Raw genomic sequence first — 21,920 nt, forward strand, 5'->3', positions numbered from 1 at the left:
ACTGGCAAAAAGCTGCACAAGAGTCAAGAGGGAATCAGACTTAGAGTTCTGTGGGGGATAGTGTACCTCCCAAACTACAGGAGAAAAGATAAAGTAAGGGGGAACATTTTCTCTCTCCCTGATCACCCTGCAACTGTGTCCTATAACAAGCTGATAGAGAGCAGGCACCATTTTTGGACATATGTAACAGCTGCACCAGCTCGTGTCTACACCCAGTAACCAGCCAAGCAGAGACTCCTGAGTCTGGTGGGCAGAACAGGGTTCTGGGTGCTTGTGACTGTGGGATGCTTATATGCCAGGACTATGAAAACACTGAAACTGCATGGGAGGACTCAGGGTGTGGCTGGGAGTTTAGGCAGCACAGTGGGAGACTCCAAACGATCGGCTCCCTGGTTACCTGGTAAGGGGCATTGCTGGGGAATCTGAGCTTACACAGAGGACTGCACACATCCTTTGTGTGGTCCTTGTGGAAGAGGGGAGGAATAATATACCCACTGGGGCTAGCACTGAGACACTCATCTACTTTGAGGAGCTCAGCTGAGTCTATGCCAAAAGACAAGAACAAATCTCCCCTCTGATTAAAAAAAAAAAAGATTTAGCATGCCAAATCTGGGTGTGTCACCTCAGGTATGCCTTTCACACTGGGACACTGAGCAGAGCTCCTTGGCCACACCCACCACATGCCTCCAGGTATACCCTAAAAGTAGACACTCCACTAATCCACACATAGTACAAACATAAAAGCCACCACAGCAAGAAAACAAAGAAACCAACGAGTATCTCTACAAATGCCAAAAAGAAACACACCAATTCAAGAATCAAGAATAAGGAAGATAACATGATGCTCCCAAAAGAACACAACACTTCAATACTAGATTGTGAAGATGATGAGATTGAAGAAATGCCAGAAATGGAATTCAAAAAAATTGATCATAGGATTACTTAGAAGTAATCAGAAACAAATGCAAAAACTAATGAAAACCATAAATGACTGAAATCTTGGGAATGAAGATTTTAATAGAAGAAATAAAAAATGCAGTGGAAAGCCTTAACAACAGAATCGGTGAAGCAGAAGAAAGAGTATCCGTCTTAGAAGACAAAACACAGGAAATTATACAGTCAGACCAGACACAAGAAAAAGAAATTAGGAAACTAAAAACTCTGTTGGGAATCTACAGATTATCAAAAGACCCAACATATGGGTTCTAGGAGTTCCTGAAGGCAAGGAAATAGTGAAAGGATTAGAAGGCCTTTTTAGTGAAATAATAACAAATTTTCCCTAAATTTGAAGAAAGAAAAGGATATCCAAGTACAGGAAGTAAGTACATAGAACTTCCAATAGACATGACCAGAAAAGATCTTCACCACAACACATTGTGATCAGATTCTCCACAGAAATAAATAAAAGATTCTAAGCACAAGAGAAACACCAGATTTCCAGAGGATCTCTAATTAGACTCATAGCAGACTTCTCATCAGAAACCCCACAGGCTAGGAGAGAAAGGGGAGAGATATTCAAAGTCTTAAGAGGAAAAAAAACCTGTCAACCCAGAATACTAACCCTGCAAAGCTCTCAGTTATGAATGGAGGTGAAATAAAAGACCTTCCATAACAAACAGAAATTGAATTGAAAGAATTTGTCCTCACCTGTCCAGCCCTACAAAAGATGCTTAACAATATGCTGCACACAGAAACATGGTCATCACTATGAAAGAAGGTAAAAAGTAAAAGTACAGAAGAAATCTAAAGCAAAAAATAGGAATGTTTATGGAAAAATGGCAGGGCAAAGTCATTACTTATCAATAGTCACCTTGAATGTAAATAGCCTCAACTCTCCAGTTAAAAGACACAGACTGGCTGAATGGATCAAAAAACAAAACCCATCTATTTGCTGCCTACAAGAAACACATCTTACAAACAAAGTTGCATGCAGACTTAGTTAAAGGATGGAAAAAGATATTCTATGCTAACAAAAACCAAAACAGAGCTGGTGTATCCATCCTAATATCAGACAAAACAGAACACAAAAACTGTTAAAAGAGACAAAGAAGGGCAGTACATAATGATTAAGGGATCAATTCAACAGGAAGATTTAAATATTCTAAACATATATGCACCTAATTACAGGGCATCTGGCTATATAAAAGAAATGTTAACAGATCTAAAGGGAGACATGGTCTCTAATACAATAATAATGGGGGGTTTCAATACTCCACTTTCATAATGGACAGATCAACTAGACAGAAAATCAGCAAGGTAACAGCAGAGTTAATCGACACTATAAATCAAATGGACCTAATAGACATCTACAAAACTTTTCATCCTATAGTTACAGAATACACATTCTTTTCAGCAGTGCATGGAACTTTCTCTAGAATTGACCACATGCTAGGCTATAAAGCAAGTCTCAGCAAATTAAAAAAACTTAAAATCATACCATACATCTCCTCAGACCATATTGGTGTGAAGATGGAAATCAGCAACTCATGAATCTCTAGAACATATGCAAACATATGGAGACTGAATAACAGGCTCCTGAATGAATGGTGGATTATAAAAGAATTCAAAAGAGAAATCAAAAAATTTCTAGAAACAAATGAAGACTACAATATAACCTATCAAAACATGGGATACAGCAAAAGTGGTGTTAAGAAGAAAGTTTATAGCAATAGGTGTCTACAACAAGAAATGCAAAGGCACCAAATAAATTAGCTATCAATGCATCTCAAGGATCTAGAAAAACAACAGTAAACCAAACCCAAAACTAGTAGGAGAAAAGAAATAATTAGAGAAGAAATCAGCAAAATTGAATCCAAAAAAATTACAAAATATCAGCAAAACAAAGAGCTGTTTTTTTGGAAAAAAATAAAATTGACAAACCATTGGCCCAACCAAAAAAAAAGAGAGAGAAGACCCAAATCAATAAAATCAGAGATGAAAAAGGAAATGTAACAACTGACACCACAGAAATAAAAGGAATCATCAGAAATTTCTACAAAGAGCTGTATGCCAACAAACCAGGAAACCAAGAAGAAATGGATAGATTTTCCTGGACACATATAACCTACCTAAATTGAACAATGAAGACATAGAAAACCTAAACGGACCTATTACCAAGACAGAAATTTCCAATAAAGAAAAGTCCAGGACTGGATGGATTCACTGCTGAATTCTTTCAGACATTTAAAGAAGAACTAACTACTCCAATACTTCTCAAGTTATTCAAAACAACTCAACTGAAAGGGAGGAATCCTCCCAGATAATTTCTATAAAGCTAGCATCACCTTAATTCCTAAACCTGAAAAAGACTCACCAGAAAGAGAACTGTTGATCAATTTCCCTGATGAACATAGATGCAAAAATCCTCAACAGAACTTTAGCCAATTGAGTCCAACAACACATCAGAAAGATCATTCAACTGGACCAAGTGGGATTTATCCCTGGTATGCAGGGATGGTTCAATATTTTCAAATCAATCAATATGATACCCCACATTAACAATATGAAGAACAACAAACATATGATTATATCAATAGATGCAGAGAAAGCGTTAGATAAAGTATAACACCTTTTCACGATAAAAACTCTAAGCAAATTGGGTATAGAAGGAACATTCCTCAACGCAAGGCAATTACGACAAGCCCACAGCCAGCATCTTATTGAATGGGAAAAAGTTGGAAGCATTCCCACTGAGATCCAGATCCAGACAATGGATTACATCAAATTGAGAAGCTTCTGTACTGCAAAAGAAACACTCAAGGAAGTGAAGAGGCAACTGAAAGAATGGAAGAAATTATTTGCAAGCTATGCAACTGATAAAGGATTAATAACCAGAATATATAAAAAGATAAAGTAACTTCACAACAACAAAACAAACATCCCAGTTACAAAATGGGCAAAGGACTTAAAAAGACATTTTTCAAAAGAGGAAAAACAAATGCCCAACAGACACATGAAAAAATGTTCAGGATCATCAGCCGTCAGGGAAATGCAAACCCAAACCACAATGGGGTTTCACCTCACCCCAGTTAGAATGGCTTTCATACAGAAATCAACAAACAGCAAATGCTGGCAAGGATGTGGGAGAAAATATACCCTAATCCACTGTTGGAGGGAATGTAAACTGGTAAAACCACCATTTAAGACAGTATAGAAATACCTCAGAAATTGAATGTAGACCTACCATATGACTCAGCCATCCTATTCCTATGAATTTACCCAAAGGAAATGAAATCAGCAAACAAAAGCAGCATTAAGAGGGGAGTTTATAGCAATCAGTGTCTACATGAAGAAACTGGAAAAGTACCAAGTAAATGAGATCATTTATGCATCTCAAGAGCCTAGAATATCAACAACAATCCAAACCCAAAACTAATAGGAGGAAAGAAATAATTCAAGTTAGAGAAGAAATTTATAAAATTGAAACCAAAAAAATACAAAAAATCAGAGAAATGAAAAGCTATTTTTTTAAAAAAATAAACAAAATTGACACACCATTGGCCCAACTAACCAAAAAAGGGGGGGGGGAAGACCCAAATCAATAAAATCAGAGATGAAAAAGGAAATGTAACAACATATACCAAAGAAATAAAAAGAATCATCAGAAATTACTACAAAGAGCTATATGCCAGCAAATTAGGAAACCTAGAATTAATGGATAGATTATTAGCAACATACAATCTACCAAAATTGAGTCACAAAGATACAGAAAACCTAAACAGACCAATAACCAAGATGGATACTGAATCAGTAACAAGGACTCTCCCAACAAAACAAACCACAGGACTGGACAGCTTCACTGCTGAATTCTGCTAGACATTTAAAGGAGAACTAATTCCAGTTCTTCTCAAGCTATTCAAAACAGTCTATAAGGAGGGAATCCTCCTAAACTCTTTCTACAAAGCCTATAACTTCTTAATACGTAAACCTGCAAAAGATACAATAGAAAGAGAACTATATACCAATATCCCTGATGAACATAGGTGCAAAAATCCTCAATAAAATATTAGCTAATCAAATCCAGTAACACATCAGAAAGATCAGTCACCCTGAACAAGTAGGATTTATCCCCAGTATGCAGAGATGGTTCAACATTCACAAATCAATCAATGTGATACACCACAGTAACAAACTAAAGAACAAAAACCATATGATTATCTCAGTAGAGGCAGAGAAAGCATTTGATAAAATGCAACATTCTTTTATGATGAAAACCTTAAGCAAAATGGATATAGAAGGAATATTACTTAATACAATCAAGGCAATTTATGGCAAACCCATGGCCAGCATCCTATTATAATGGGAAAAGCTGACAGTATTCACCCTAAAATCTGGAACCACACAAGGATGCCCACTCTTACCATTGCTATTTAATATAATACTGGAAGTTTTAGCTACACCCATTAAGCAAGAAAAAGGAATCAAAGGGATATAAATTAGTAAAGAAGAAGTGAAACTATCTTTATTTGCAGACATGATCCTATATAAAGAGGATGCAAAAGACTGCACTGAAAGACTATTGGAACACATAAAAGAGTGTAGTCAAGTTGCAGGATATAAAATCAACACAGAAAAATCAAAAGGCTTTGTACACTTTCTCATTGTTGAGAAAGAACTTGTAGGGGCTGGTGTTGTAGCATAGTGGGTAAAGCTGACACCTGCAGTGTTGGCATCCCATATGGGCACCAGTTCAAGTCCCACTTCCAATCCAGCTCTCTGCTATGGCCTGGGAAGGCAGTAGAAGATGGCCCAAATCCCTGAGCCCCTGCATCCTCTGGGATACCCAGAGAAAGCTCCTGGCTTCAGATCAATGCATTTCCAGCCATTGTGGGCCTTCTGGAGAGTGAACCAGTCATAGAAGACCTCTCTCTCTGCTTCTGCCTCTAACTCTGCCTTTCAAACAAGTTAATTAATCTTTAAAAAAAAAGTTGAAAGAACTTCTAAGATCAGCACCATTTACAATAGTTCCAAAAAGAATAAAATGCCTTGTAATAAATTTAACCAAGATTGTCAAATATCTCTATGATGAAAATTACAAAATACTATAGAAGATGACATTAAAAATAGAAAAATCTTCCATATTCATGGATTGGAAGAATCAAGATCATCAAAATGTCCATACTAAAATCAATTTACAGATTCAATGCAATACCAATCAAAATACAAATAATATTCTTTGCAGATCTAGAGAAAACTATGCTGAAATTCATATGGAAACACAAGAGACCCTGACTAGTTAAAACAATATTATACAATAAAAACAAAGCTGGAGGCATCACAATACCTGATTTCAAGACTTACTACAGGGCAGTTACAATCAAAATAGCCTGGTACTGGCACAACAGACTGTAGACAAATGGAACAGAATAGAAACTCCAAAAATCACTCCGTGCATCTACAGCCAACTTTTATTTGATAAAGGAGTTAAAACCCATCCACGGAGCAGGGAGAGTCTCTTTAACAAATGGTACTAGAAAAACTGAATCTCCATGTGCAGAAATATGAAATTAGACCCCTACCTTACCTCTTACCTCTTGCACAAAAATCCACTCAAAATGGATCAAAGACCTAAATCTATAACCTGATATATTCAAATTATTAGAGAACATGGAACTCCACAAGACACTGGCATAGGCAGACTTCTTGGAAAAAAACCCAGAAGCACAGGCAATCAAAGCCAAAATTAACAAATGGGATTACATTGAGCTAAGAAGCTTCTGCACTGCAAAAGAAACACTTAGCAAAATGAAGAAGCAACAAACAGAATAGGAGAAAACATTTGCAAACTGCTCAACTGATAAAGCATTAACATCCAGAACATATAAAGAGCTTCAAAAAATTAACAACAACAAAACAATCCAATAAAGAAATGGGCAAAGGAGTTAAACAGGCATTTTTCAAGAGAGGAAATCCAAATGGCCAAACAACACTTGCAAAAATGCCCAGGATCACTAGCCATCAGGGAAATGCAAATCAAAGCCACAATGAGGTTTCTCCTCACTCCAGTCAGAACAGCTTGCCTACAGAAATCAACAAACAACAAATGCTGGCACGGGTCCAGAGAAAATGTACCCTAACCAACAGCTGATGGGAATATAAACTGGTACAACCACTGTAGAATACAGTATGGAGATAGCTCAGAAATCTGAATATAGACCTAATATATGATCCAGCCACCCCACTCCTTGGAATTTACACAAACCAAGTATATGAAAGAGTTAAGTGTGCCCCATGTTCATTGCAGTGCAATTCACAACAGCTAAGATATGGAATCAACCCACATCAACTATTAACTGGATAAAGAAATTATGGTATATACACACTATGGATTACTACTCAACTGTAAAAAAAAAAATCCTGCCTTGCAACAAGATGGTCACACCTGGAAACCTTTATACTTAGTGAACATATGTTTTCCCTGATTCGATGCAAATAACAGAATACCTAAAATGTAATAAATTTGAACAAAATAGCCATTTGGAGAATGGATGATTGTTTACAGCCCTGTCTCTTCCATTTCTTTTCTTTTCTTTCTCTTCATACTATTGGCTGAACTCCTTTACTTAGAGTAGGTTCAACTATATGATCACTAAGTATACTGATAATAGAGCATCGTAAAAATTAAGAATGGGAATCCAAGAGGGAGGGTAGGGAAGGGTTGCAATATGGGTGGAAGGGAGGGCAGGTCCCACTATGTTCCTAAATTTGTATATATGAAATACATGAAACTTGCATAACAAATAAAATTTAAAAAAAGTAAATACATCTACTAGGAACATCCTCATTGTTATCAAGTACTGCATACTGTGCATAATTCTATGTGATGTACTTTTTACAATGACAGTACAGTGGGTTTGCTTACATCAGCATGGGTAACACACACTGCACTTTGACATGACTATAGCTATGATGTCACTAGGTGGTAGCAATGTTTCAGATCCATTCCAGTCTTATGGGGCCATCATTGTATGTGGTGTCCACTGTTGACTGAAAAGGCATTATGTGGCACATGACTGTAAAATCTATTTTCAGTGATACTTACATTTTATCCTACTCGGTGGTCAGGTGAAATACCCTAAGCAAAGTAAGCCTTGCTACAGCAACACTGACATGATGTTTTTTCCACTCTAAGCAGATTTTTGCTGAAAGAAAAAAAAAGAATATCTAAATGGACTTGTAAATTTGACTCTGTGAAGTATTAAAATGGTAGCATTTTATGGAACATGGGTACTCACACTGTACCATATATTTAAGCTATATGTAAAGAGATTACAATTTACAGTGAGTTGTTGGATTGTGATTTTAGAACTTTCCATACACTGAGAAATGTGTTAACACTTTGGTTCCACTATGGCCTGGAGTCCTTTGCTGCTGTCACTCAAGTTCATGATCCTCCTCTGTGCACTGTGGCAGCTTTGCTCGCACTTGGGTATGAATTCAGATTCAATATTCACATTCTAACATCCTGAATGTGAGCCCCTGTTGTATACAAAAAGTTCTTGTTAAATCTGTTACTGAATATAATGCAGAATACGAAGGGTCTTCAAAAAGTCCATGGAAAATACTTCTTATGAAAACTATGCACGGATTTCAAAAGTTGATGCATCAAAATCAAATTATGGTTCATTTCCATTTCCCATGAAGTTTTTGAAGTCCCCTCTTAAATGCCTACTAACTATGAACAGGGTTTCATCTATCTGAGCAACAGGATATGACAGGAGAAAGACACTTCAAAGAACCTTAAGAACAGAACAAGAGAACATGAAGCAAAAACATCTGACCATAAAGACAGAAATGATGAAGTCTTTCACAAGAGACTTGTAGATCAGAGAAAGCAGTGGGACCAGGTACAGTGGAGTGCCCACCCCCTGCCACTGCCATCCCATAATAACCCTTTCAGCTTTCCTTTCCAGTAGTTCTTGTGACAAGGGCAGGCCAGTGCAACTAATGGCCAGTCCTACTATGCAATTTCTCCTTGGAGAAATGTGGTCATGAAAAGTGAATGGAGTTTGTCTCCACCCACCAAGGGACTGAATCTGATGAATCAACAGCCGCAGTGGGTGGAAGCGAGGGGTGGGCTAACCTATACTGAGGGGGCCATTGTGTGAACTAAGTGCAGTGAGTACACCAGGCAGGAGGAGAGCAAGGGCAGCATAAAGCAGCATACAAAACCCTGGAGAGGGAGGTCCAGGAGAAAGCCTGGATGCCCTCCTCACCAAAGGCACAGGGGCAGCTGTTTGGCACAGGAATTAAGTCGCCAGTCAGGATATCCATGTCCCATACCAAGTTCTTGGTTCGAGTACCAGCTCCATCCCAGATTTCAGCTTCTTGCTCATGTGTCCCCTGGGAGACAGCAGGTGATAAAGTAGTTGGATCCCTGACACCTATGTGGGAGATCTGGATTCAGTTCCTAGCTAAGCATTCAGGCAACGAAACAGTGGATGGGAGGGTGCTCTTTGGTCTGCCTCTCATGTGATCTTTACAAGGCACAGGACCTAAGCCTTCACTCCCAAGTTTACTGAAGCACTACTCACAGTAGCAAACACCTGGAGTCAACCTGTGTGCCAAGCAATGGATGAAGAAAGAAAGAAAATATGGTACATATACAGAATCTTCTTGGCCATATACAAACACACAAAGTTGGAATCCATGGCCGGCATTGTGACACTGCATGTCAAGCCACCACATGTGACACCAGCATCCCATATAGGAGTCATCCCATGTTTGAGTGTCATCCCATATTTGGGATGTTGTCATCCCATATTTGAGTCCCAGATGCTCCACTTCCTATCAGCTCTCTGCTAATGTGCCTGGAAATGCAGCTGAAGATGTCCCAAGTGTTTGGGCCCCTGGCATCCAAGGGGGAGACCTGGATGGATTTCCTAGCTCCTGTCTTCACCTGGTTCAGCCCTAGCCATTACAGGCATCTGGGGACTGAATCAGCAGATGGACGATCGCTCCCTCTCTGTCTCTGTCATTCTATCTTTCAAATAAATAAGTATATCTTTATTTAAAAAAAAAAGCAAAAGGGATGACATCCTGTCATTTGCAAGTCTGGATGAACCTGGAGCACATGGCATTAAATGAAATAAGCCAGACAGAAAAAAGAAAAAGCTCCATGACCCTCTAAGGAAGCTGGTCCAATAGAAATTGAGAGCAGAATGATGGTTACCAGAGAACAGTGGGGGAGGGGAGAGGAAGGCTGGTGCATGGGTCCAAAGCTACAGTTAGGGAGACACAAGGTGGCTATGGCTAACAATATTTTAGTGAATACTCCAAAATATTGAGAGGAGAGGAGTTTTAATGTTCTCATCACAAAAACTGACAAATATATGAGGTGATGGATATGCTAAATACCTTGATTTGACTATTACACAGTGGACAAGTATACATACATCAAAATATCACACTAAATATGAACAGTTACTATTGATTAAAAACAAAAACTGCCTTGCTAGTAGAAAACACTTGAGATATTCCATGTGGGCCACCCCCTCTCCTCCATTTAAACTTGATTATTATATATTGGGAAGGAAGCATGACACAGAGGGAGAGACAGAGAATTTTTCATCCACTGGTTCACTCCCCAACTGCCTGCAATGGCTAGAGAGGGCCAGGTGGGAGCCAGGTGCCAAGAACCTCCATGAGAGTCTCCCACATGAGTAGCAGTGGCCCAAGTATTTGAGCCACCACCTGTTTCTCAGAGTGCCAATCAGCACAGGCTGGATCAGAAGCAGAGGCACAACTTTAACTCAAGCACTCTGCTATGGGATGTAGGCCTCCCAAGTCACATTTTAACCTGCTGCACCCCAACACTCACGCCTCCTCTGTTCTTTTATGCTCTCAAAACCCTGTACTCTCCTGCCATTTGGGGTTCTGTTGAGCGACTGCTTTTCTCAGCACCTTGAAGCATGCCTAGTTGATGTCTAAGGTAAAAAAAAATTATAATAATAATGAACAAACAAAACTCCTGATTTTCAGCCAAAACTTGAACTCCTTAAAGTTCTGTATTTACAAAAGATGTGAGGATGGATAAAACATGAAATATTTATCTGCTCACTATTTTTAAATGAGTTCAAAATGACTTGGCTAAAAGATATATTCAATTAGTTCTTATGAAATTTAAGTGTACAGTATTTATTACCTTAGCCAGTACAGTACAAATTTCATGTAGGGCATGATGTTCAAAAACTGATCACATTTAAGTAATTATTGACCTAATCTTTCATAAGCAATAAGATGAAAATAACATTGTCTTTCAAAAATTTAGTAAACTCTTCCATAAGCATTCTAAACTTGACTCTCCCAACAATATCACCAGGAAAGTGTTTTTATTCTTATCCATATTTCCTACCTGGGGAAACTATATGATCTGAGTTAAAGTAAAGATTTTGGAAAATTTTTTTGTAAGGCTAGACTTGATGCTTACACTTAGAGCATTCAGGAGGCTTTTGGTGAAACTGAACCCAGGACTTGAACTCATACCATTCGGGTTAAAAATCAGACTATTTAGGCCAGTGCTGTGGCTTAACAGGCTAATCCTCCGCCTTGCGGTGCCAGCACACCGGGTTCTAGTCCCGGTTGGGGCACCGGATTCTATCCCGGTTGCCCCTCTTCCAGGGCAGCTCTCTGCTATGGCCCGGGAAGGCAGTGGAGGATGGCCCAAGAGCTTGGGCCCTGCACCCACATGGCAGACCAGGAGAAGCACCTGGCTCCTGGCTTCGGATCAGCGAGATGCACTGGCTGCAGCGGCCATTGGAGGGTGAACCAACGGCAAAAAGGAAGACCTTTCTCTCTGTCTCTCTCTCTCACTATCCACTCTGCCTGTCCAAAAAAAAAAAAAAATCAGACTATTTACCACCTACAAACAGTGTGAAGAATAATTAGTGACAAGCTTGACATTTAATAAATGCTATCCCCTCTTGTCTTTCAATCTCCAATTGAATATTTCTGATTTCTTTGATGTCTGTGTGTTCATTATCAAAATACTGAAGATTCTGCAAAGGAAAATTTAGAATGGCATTTCCTCAGAAATTAAGGCAACTTACAAGAGAAGATCAGAGTTATTTTTTCTGTATTTTCTACTTAGAAAACCATTCTGGTAACTTGAATTCTTATCTCAAGACTAGAAGAACACTGCCTGGCAGGTCTACATTGCATTGATTTCTTAAGAAAATCAGCTTGTGTAAGGGTTGGGCTATCTGCCTAATGACATTTAAACCTTTCCCAGCCATCTCTGCCTTTTGGACATGGGAATACATTCTCCTTCCCTTAGGACTTAACAGTAACATGAAATGTAGTACATGTGTCTGCTTTTCCTGTTTGCTTTGAAATCTGTGGCTTTGAGAGAGACAGTGTGGTCCAACCACTACACACTGATGTGAGCAGACACTTCCAGAAATTTCTACGTGGCCTTTGACCTTAATAACTAAGCTCCCTCAACCCCTGTCAGAAAAAGAATTCCTGCTTCTCCACAATCAAGCATTCAAAAGAGGCTGTAGCGCCACTGTCCTGGAGGCTCAGATTCCAGATTGACCTCTGTAATGTGGCCCAAGAAGCTTGCTAAGGTGCAGAACACACGGATTGAGTGTTTGTTGTCTTGAAACACAATACTGTGCTCAACTGCATCCTATCATTGTCAGGGACTGCAAACGCACAGTTTGCATGAACAGCTAAAGAAGTGATACTATTTTTCAGATTGCTTCATAGCTTCCAAGACTGTGGACGAATAGGCTTGAACTCAGCCATGAACCCAGAGTCTTAGCAAATCTTAAACTCTTGCATAGTGGAATACAATTTTGTTACTGTCTTTAAATGATCAACTAAATAGTTTTACAAAAACTTTACTGTGAGTTGGTATTCAGCCTAAGAGTAAGGATGGCCATGTCTTTCATCAGAGGGCCCAGGCTCATTTTTTTGGATCCAACTCCTGACTCCATTCCTGCAAATGCAGACCCTGGCTCAGATAGTGGGACTGCTACTCATATAGGAGACCTGCACTGAGTTCCTGGGTCTGGCTCCAGCCCTGAACATTGCAGGCATTGAGGCAGTGGGAGCAGACAGCATCTCTCTCTATCAAATTAAAAAAGGAGGACCTATTTTAGGAAGGGGTTCAGCGATAGAATTTAGAATGCTTTTGAAAGCAGAAAACCAAAGAAAGTCATAAGCAAAAATGGGTTCCAAGTGCACATGTAACCTGAAAAAAGTACCCAAAATTGGAATAAAATTATCAGCTATGAGCTGTCAATAAATTTATCTAGGACAATTAGACTTTGATAAAGATGAGGAAGTATTAAATTGAGACGTCTAAATACCCCATGTCCCTACCATTTTGAATAAGCTTTTTCCATTCCTTTTAGTTAAGTCATGCGCAGCATACAACATTAAATTAAAGGAGACACTTGGGTATATTTAAGGATCATAAAATATTTGTAATGCTTCTAAAATAACCATGATTTTTATGCTATATAAAATGACAAAGAAACAAACTCCAGAAATAGAAGCATGAAATCCATTTGGAGGGTCCAAATCAGGAAATTGTATTAGAAACTTGAAATGCACTAAGCCATTTTGTCAAGCACACATTCTCCTTATTTTCTGAGTTGGATACTTGGAGGAAGATGGAATTCATATGTTTTTCATTCTCTCATGCTTAAGGTATGAAAATGGGGCTCAAACTAAGTATTCATATACTGTGAGCCAGTTATTCCTGTCAGAATATCCCTTCTCTTGATTAAAAAAAATTCACACTGAATTACAATCCAAAGTTGTCAATTTGTGTTGTCAGCTCCTCATCTAAAACCACATATTCTATCTACATCAGAGTTTATTCTAAATTATATTAACAACCATAAGGCACATTAAAAGATCAAGCTCCCTTGCCTTTTCTGTCACTATTAATGACCACTGTAAATCATAACAGAACCATGACCTGACAATAACTTCTACTTAGCTCCAAGTTTTACAGTTCAGTGCATTTCACTGCATCTATCTGGGAGATTTTAGACTAAGAAGTTCTTCATTTAGGCTTCCTATTCAGTTTTATGAAATTTTATTTTTTATTATTTTCATTTTCATCAAAACACAGGGAATATGACCATAGACCCTAAAAAGCAAATAAAATATGAAACATGATACAAAAGCAGCACAGAGCTCTATTTTTTTATAAATAGAAGACGTTATTGAACACACTATGTTATTCCCCTTGGTTTCCAGATCAGCTCGTCTTGTCCATTAATTGACTGCCATTTGCAATGGTTTATGTTATTCCGCACCCACCCCACCCCCCTTAACAGATTCCTCATGGCCACTTTTTGGGGAGGGAAAAAAGCAAAAAGGAAACAAGGTCACACAGCAGTGCAAGAAGCCAGATGTCGCAGGCTTCAGTGTCACAAGGCAGGGCTCTTGGGGACACAGTTGGAACATTGTCTGAGAGGAGGGAAAGATGCAAAGGGCTCCTTAATCCTAGGAGCAGGATCCCCTGTTGTCACTGATCTGGGGGTAGATTTAGCACTTCCTGCACAGCATCAAATGCCACCGTGGGGGAGGGCTGTAGCCCACTGGCCTTGACACTTGTTTTTGTATGCCACAGTTCAAAGTACCACACTACGAAATAGCTCCAGAATGTGCCTTATACATTCAGCTACAATAAGGGCATTTACATTCATCACAGATCTTTTTTAAAAAAAATTTGTGGGTGCATGCTCTTAAGTGAGATGCAAAATTGCAGATGGCTCAAGACACAAGGAGATTTCGAAACATTCATGGAAAAAAATGGAACTTTGTACTTTTTGCCTTTTATTTCTCAATATAATCTCCTCCAAGGTTTATATACTTTTGTAAGTGACACCAGCCATTTAGTTAATTCTTAAAGAACTAAGGGTCCTATGAATTTTACCATGTTGATGTTGTCTTTTTTACATGATTAAATAAAGAAAAATAGATGCCCTTTAAAGATATTTTTAAAGATTTATTTATTTGAAACAGAGTTACAGAGAGAAGGAGGGAGGGAGGGAGGAGGAGGGAGAGAGGGAGGGAGGGGGAGAGAGAGAGAGAGAGAGAGAGAGAGAGAGAGAGATCTTCCATCTGCTGGTTCACTCCCCAGTTGGCCACGAGAGTCAGGGCTGAGCCAGGCCAAAGTTAGGAGCTAAGAGATTCATCCAGGACTCCCACATGAGTGGCAGGGGCCCAAACACGTGGGCCATCTTCTGCTGCTTTTCCCAGGCCATTAGCAGGAAACTGGATTGAAAGTGGAGCAGCCAGGAATCAGTGCCCATATGGGATGCCGGCATCACAGCCTACAGCTTTACCTGTTACACAACACTGACCCCACAAGACTTTTTTTTGGAAATTAGGAAACAGAGATCAGAAAGAGCCAAATCAGAACTGTAAGGTGGGTGTCTAGTGATTTCCTGTTGAGCTCTTCCAAACTTGCCCTTGTTTGATGAGAAGAATGAACAGGGACATAGTCCTTGTAGAGAATGGCACTTGCCTGGGCATTTTTCTACTAAAACTTTGTTGACATTTTTTTTTTATTTAGTAAATATAAATTTCCAAAGTACAGTTTATGGATTACAATGGTTCCCCCCCCCCATAATTTCCCTCCCACTCGCACCCCTCCCATCTCCCACTCCCTCTCCCATTCCATTCACATCAAGATTCATTTTCAATTATCTTTATATACAGAAAATCAATTTAGTATATATTAAGTAAGGATTTCATCAGTTTGCACCCACACAGAAACACAAAGTATAAAATACTGTTTCAGTACTAGTTATAGCATTACTTCACATTGGACAACACATTAAGGACAGATCCCACATGAGAAGTACGTACACAGTGACTCCTATTGTTGATTTAACAATTTGACACTCTCGTAAATGGCGTCAGTAATCTCCCTAGGCTCTAGTCATGAATTGCCAAGGCTATGGAAGCCTTTTGAGTTTGCCGACTTCGATCTTGTTCAGACAGGGTCATAGTCAAAGTGGAAGTTCTCTCCTCCCTTCAGAGAAGGGTACCTCCTTCTTTGATGGCCCCGTTCTTTCCACTGGGATCTCACTCGCAGAGATCTTTCATTTAGGTCTTCTTTTTTTTTTTCCCCAGAGTGACTTGGCTTTCCATGCCTAAAATACTCTCATGGGCTCTTCAGCCAGATCCGAATGCCTTAAAGGCTGATTTTGAGGCCAGAGTGCTATTTAGGACATTTGCTATTCTGAGTCTGCTGTGTATCCTGCTTCCCATGTTGGATCATTCTCTCCCTTTTTGATTCTATCAGTTAGTATTAGCAGACACTAGTCTTGTTTGTGTGATCCCTTTGACTCTTAGACCTATCAGTGTGATCAATTGTGAACTGAAATTGATCACTTGGACTAGTGAGATGGCATTTGTACATGCCACCTTGATGGGATTGTATTGGAATCCCCTGGCACATTTCTAACTCCACCATTTGGGGCAAGTCCGATTGAGCATGTGTTGACATATTTTGTACATTCTCCTAAAGGCAGCTTATTGCCCTTTGGCCTTCCAAAAAAAGTCAACAGGCAAAATGTCTTGAGCATCCCAAATACTTTGTGCTGTGTCCTTCACTTTTGACAAGGTCACTTCTGCCCTGATGGAGCCGCTTCTACTTCTCAGTTACTCATTGCTTTGTTTGTGCTTTGCCTTCAGGATCCTAGTAAAGCTGTGTTTCCTCTGCTATTCCAATTCCTGGGATAAATGCCCCAGTGAAACCTCTGCTCTTGTCTACAGCTAATCAGGGCACCCATCAAGTGCAAAGTTTGCTCCATTTTAATTTTCCCATTAGCATTGTGTACGCAGAGCCAATTAGGATGTAGACACTATTAGCTGCTAATTGTGGGTCCTCTTCAATTAGGACAGGGATACGAATAACTTTTGTCCTGGCAAAATTGATATAGGTATCTGCCACTGCACGGTGCATCTTCACTATCATCTCGTTCTTTCTAAAAATGAACTAGCCATTTGCAAGCTGTGATTTCTGGAAGCATTGTCCCCATAAATGTTTTATAAAGCATCAGTGATTTTACCCATTGTTTTACCCAAGCTTTTCCATAAATTTGATGTTTTCCTCCTTCAATTTTAGCAGAATTCATGTTTATGTGATAGGGGCTCTTTTCAAAGGGATGTCTTATCCTTCTTATTTCTCAAATTAAATCCTGCTCAGACATATTAGAGCAAGTTAGTACAACTTTATTTACTGGGAAAAATTCTCAGGGCTAGCATCATGGCACAGCAGGTTAAGCCACCACCTGCAACACCATCATCTTATATGAGCATTGGTTCAATTCCTGGCTGCTCCACTTCCAATCCATATCCCTAATAATGTACCTGGGAAAGCAGTGGAAGATGGCTAAGTATCTGGGCTCTTGCCACTCACGTAGGAGACCTCGATGGTGTTACAGGCTTCTGGCTTTGTCCTGGTCCAGCTGTTGTGTCCGTTTGGGGAGTAAACCAGCAGGTGGAACCTCTGTTTCTATCTCCCTCTCCCTCCCTCCCTCCATTTCTCTCTCCCTCTTTCCTTCTATCTCTCTTTCCCTGTATCTCTTCCTTTGTCTTTGTAATTCTGACTTTCAAGTAAAATACATATTAAAAATAACCCTGAAATCCATACATAGTTTTTCCCTGAACTTTTCAAAACCCTTCCATGTACTTGGTTCTTAGGATAGAAAATATTTTGTTTGTAGTCTTTGAGTACAAGTGAGTTCAATTAAGATCATTACATTTTGAGCTGTTTTTTAAAGCCCACTGCCTTCTCCCTTAACTATGCACTCAATAAGGAGAATACGATTACAAGACCAAATTTTATTGACATATTATTGAAAGTAACAAAGGCATATATTAACACGAATAATCAGGAAAATAAATTACCATTATGTTTTGGATTGAGTTGACTTTTCAGTTGAAAAGATGTTTTCAAGTCCTGAGCCCTGGTACCTGTGAATGTAACTTGATCTGCAAACAGAGTCTCTGCAAATGTAATCGAGTTAAAAAGACTATACTGCATTAGTGTGGCCTTAATCCCACATGACTGTTGTCTCTGTCGGAGGAGGAAAATGGGGACATGGACACAGAGAAACCAAGGGAGAAGACCATGTGACCATGGGGCCAGAAACTGCAACTACACTGCCACAAGCCAGGGACACCTGAGCCAGCAGAGCTGGAAACAGCAGGGAAGGCTTCTCTCTAGGGACCTGGGCCCGCCCAACAGCATGGCTTTGGACTTCTACCCTTCAGAACTGTGAGAGAACAAACTCCTCTGTTTTCACTCACCCTTTGTGTGGTACTCTATAGTGTTCCAAGCAGACAGAAGGTAAAGTCAGTGACACTCTAAGGGGAGTTCTATCGGGGGTGGTCTATCAGGCTATCACAGTGTCCACTTCCATTCATTATATTAAGTCATAAAAGCAAATAGGATTGAACAACTTGTTTATGCCATTATCAACCTCTCTGGGTCAAATTCACACTTTTTTTAGTGATTGCATTTTTGAGAGAGTTTGCATTTCTCCTATCCCAAAGGATAGACACTTACTTCAAGATACACTACATCCTATTGTTGTCAACACTTCTAACCTATCCGGCTTTGTTATCTGTGGTTCTTGAATGTTTCTCATGTCATCAATCCTAGTGGTGAATGGTACAACACTAGTGCAAGCCTAGCTGTTGGTGGAAATGCATTTGCTCTGATTGTCAATCATAGGATTCTCTTGGAAATGAATCTATCTTCACAAAATCCAACATTTTCCTGCAAATGATAAGACTTCGTGGTTCATGTCATTATTTGCAAATCAATGGGCTGTGTTTTAGTTGCAAAATTAAGCATGGCCACATTCCAGAGAGGGAACAGCTTTGGTATGGGCTCTTTGGAATCAGTGCTTTCAATCCCTTATACAGCATATTTCAGACCTGCTTCCTGTGAATTAATATTTAGTTTTGACTTTTGGTTTCATCCAGGGACAGATTCCTCGATGACACAAATTGTTAATGGATTCTGTTTTCTGATACGCTAAAATCAAAAGTATATCACTTAGAAGATACAGAATCAGGAGTGAAGATGTGGTTACCCAAACTTAACGTGGCAAAGCACCCTCCTCCAGAAGTTCTCCAGGAGATGATATCTTCTGAGCCCACTGTTTGTGAAACTTCTCTCTATAAGGACTGCATCATCCACAGCCCACTGAACATGAAGACCAGGTGCAAACCTGGTATCACTGGACCTTTGATGAGTAGCTCTTCAACTTGGCTTTCTCCGACAAGCACTGATGATAACAACCCAGATTAAATAACAGCTTTATATTTAGCTACTTAAATTGTGGGGATCACTTTAGATAGATCTTGCTATCCCTGTAACTTGGCACAATACCTGCCACATAGTAGATACAATAAGAATTGAAGTATTGAGTGAACGCTAGACATGTGTAAGAGGTTAGATAAACACAAAGAAGACAACATGTAACCAAAAACTTAAGTGCCAGTATTAATATTTTACATTTATGTAAAATCGTTTGCAAGGATACTCACATATACTATGTAACTTTTTTCTGTGTCAAATAGTATTTTTATATCCAATAGTATTTACTCTGCATTATGACTAGGAAATTGAGGCTCATAGAGTTTTAAATGGCCCAAGACCACATAGCTAGTTAATACAGTGGAAATATTAGTTTAAGCATGGTAGAAGTAACTCACACGTGAAATCTTGGTACAGATTCTATGCTCTCTCTCCTGTACTCCAGTCGCCTCTTGGGGAAATTCCTAGTGCAGACCTCATTGTAAACTGTTGTGTGCCTGGAAATTATTGTCAACAGTTTCTATCACAGTTTGTCCATTTTCAGTGGGGTAAAAAATTATCTAAGCCCCTTTTCTCATTTGAACAACATTGAGATACACGTGTTAATGTTTAAACCACACCAGAGACTGTCAAAAAGAACAGTTCCTGTTTAAGTCCAAGGAATTCTTTTTAGAACTATACTAACTAAAATTTTAACCAGATGTATTCCCAAATGACCTATGTTAATTCCTTTCTTTCTCTTTTAAAGATTAGAAATTTATTCTAATTGTATCTATATTTGGCTGTAATGTCATAGACATTCTTTTTTTTTATTTAGTAAATATAAATTTCCAAAGTACAGTTTATGGGTTACAATGGCTCCCCCCCCAATAATTTCCCTCCCACTCACACCCCCCCCATCTCCTGCTCCCTCTTCCATTCCATTCACATCAAGATTCATTTTCAAATATCTTTATAATAGACATTCTTAATGCAATACCCATGGTCTTGACTAAATATTCTCGTTCAAGTCATTATTTTTCACCATAATATAGAAGAACTTTATGGAACTAAAGGCTGGACATTAAACATCTCAGCATCTCCTGACATGTAGGTGCAAGTCCTGAACACAGACATTGCTCAAAGTCAACCAGCACCAGGACCAGGCAGCTCCATCTTCTGAAGCCCAGCCCAGTGAACTCTGGTCCTTTCCTAGGAACCTGGAATTTGGACTCCAGATCTGCAGGAGTCACTGAAGTTGAACCACACAACTGCAGAATGCCAGGAAGCCGAGCTACTCAAGTCCCTGCAGCTGGCCTGGTGCGAAACTGGTTGCAAATGATTCTGAAACACCAGCCAGAAATAACTCAGTCCAAAATAAATCACGAGAGAATGAACCTGACCAAACCACCTCCTTACAAATGAAATTAAATTTTTAAAAAAATAATTTAGAGGATGGACCTAGATTAAAGTCCTGGCTCTGCTTCCAGCCTCCTGATAATACATAGGGAAGCAGGAGGTGACGGCTCAAATACTTGGGTCTCTGACAACCACCTGGGAGACCCAGATCAACTTCTGGACTCTTGGGTTTAGCCTGGCCCAGTCCAAGCTGAGTGGGCATTTGAGGTGGTAAGCAGCAGATGGCATCTCTCTCTCTCTCTCCCTCTCTCCCTCTCTCTCTCCCTCCCTCCCCCTCGCTCTCCCTCTGTCCCTCAATAAAAGGTAAAAAGCTATTTAGATATTTCCTAATCAACCCCATCCTTCATCACATGAAGCATGCTATAGAAGACAAAAGTAACAATTTCAACACTACTTGCCTAAACAATGATTTGCATTTTTTACATAATGAAAAATTAAAAATTTTTAAACCTCTGCACCCAGAAATCAACCACTTATTATAAATATATAGTATTGATCTAAGCAAGATTCCTGTTTCTGACTGATGAGGAGTTGAATGTGTTGGTCATGGCAAGGAAGGGGTCTCCAATGAGCTTCTGAATAATAGTAAAGTTTGGTCTTGCAAGAACTGATGCACATTGACAATGGTGGGCCGGTATGGGTTTAACAACCAGCTCTCAAATAAACAGTAGAAAGTCCCAACTGTTTAACTGTTGACTTGTCACTTGCTAAAGGTAAAAAATTAAAATTATTATGTGGAATCTGGTGTCCAGGGTTTTAGCTATCCTTTTACTATCATAGTCATGATATAAATATCTATAGACAGATATCCTCAACAATTGTTTTGTGCTGGCTCTGCCTTCAACAGAAAACATAATTGTCAACAAGACATAATAAAGTCAACAGTGATACTTGTTATTCTGGAAAAAGAACTTTCAGATTCCAACCATAGTGTCACCTGTATGGTGGGTGATGGAAATAACGATACCTGAAGTTGAGGCAGTATTGCATTATGTGCCTCCAATGAATTAATTCAGTTATCATAACTTTAAAGTAATCCCGTTGTTTGCCTTAGAAAAGTGAGGACTAGCCCAGCACCAACAACTAAACAATACTTCTCTCACCAACACCGTATAAGAGACCCTTCTTAGCCTTTCACAACTGCAAGAAATGCTCACTTTCTCCTACAAGCATAGCAAGTAGTTGGGGTAAGGAGTAATGAAGGTGGCAGAACAGACTC

At 39.3% G+C, this 21,920-nt stretch overlaps 1 long non-coding RNA gene across 1 annotated transcript in view; it reads right to left on the minus strand.

The window, feature by feature from the left end:
- The window catches only part of LOC133749229 (uncharacterized), a 57,412-nt gene extending 37,580 nt beyond the window's left edge, over nt 1–19,832 (minus strand). Inside the window, exons 1-2 of the long non-coding RNA XR_009864580.1 lie at nt 19,702–19,832; nt 8,042–8,141 (exon numbers count right to left, since the gene is read on the minus strand). This is a non-coding gene — a long non-coding RNA (uncharacterized LOC133749229). The remainder of the gene's footprint in view (nt 1–8,041; nt 8,142–19,701) is intronic.
- Between the last annotated feature and the right edge of the window lie 2,088 nt (nt 19,833–21,920).

The sequence above is a fragment of the Lepus europaeus genome, chromosome 20 (assembly GCF_033115175.1).
Source record: "Lepus europaeus isolate LE1 chromosome 20, mLepTim1.pri, whole genome shotgun sequence".
NCBI lineage: Eukaryota > Metazoa > Chordata > Mammalia > Lagomorpha > Leporidae > Lepus > Lepus europaeus.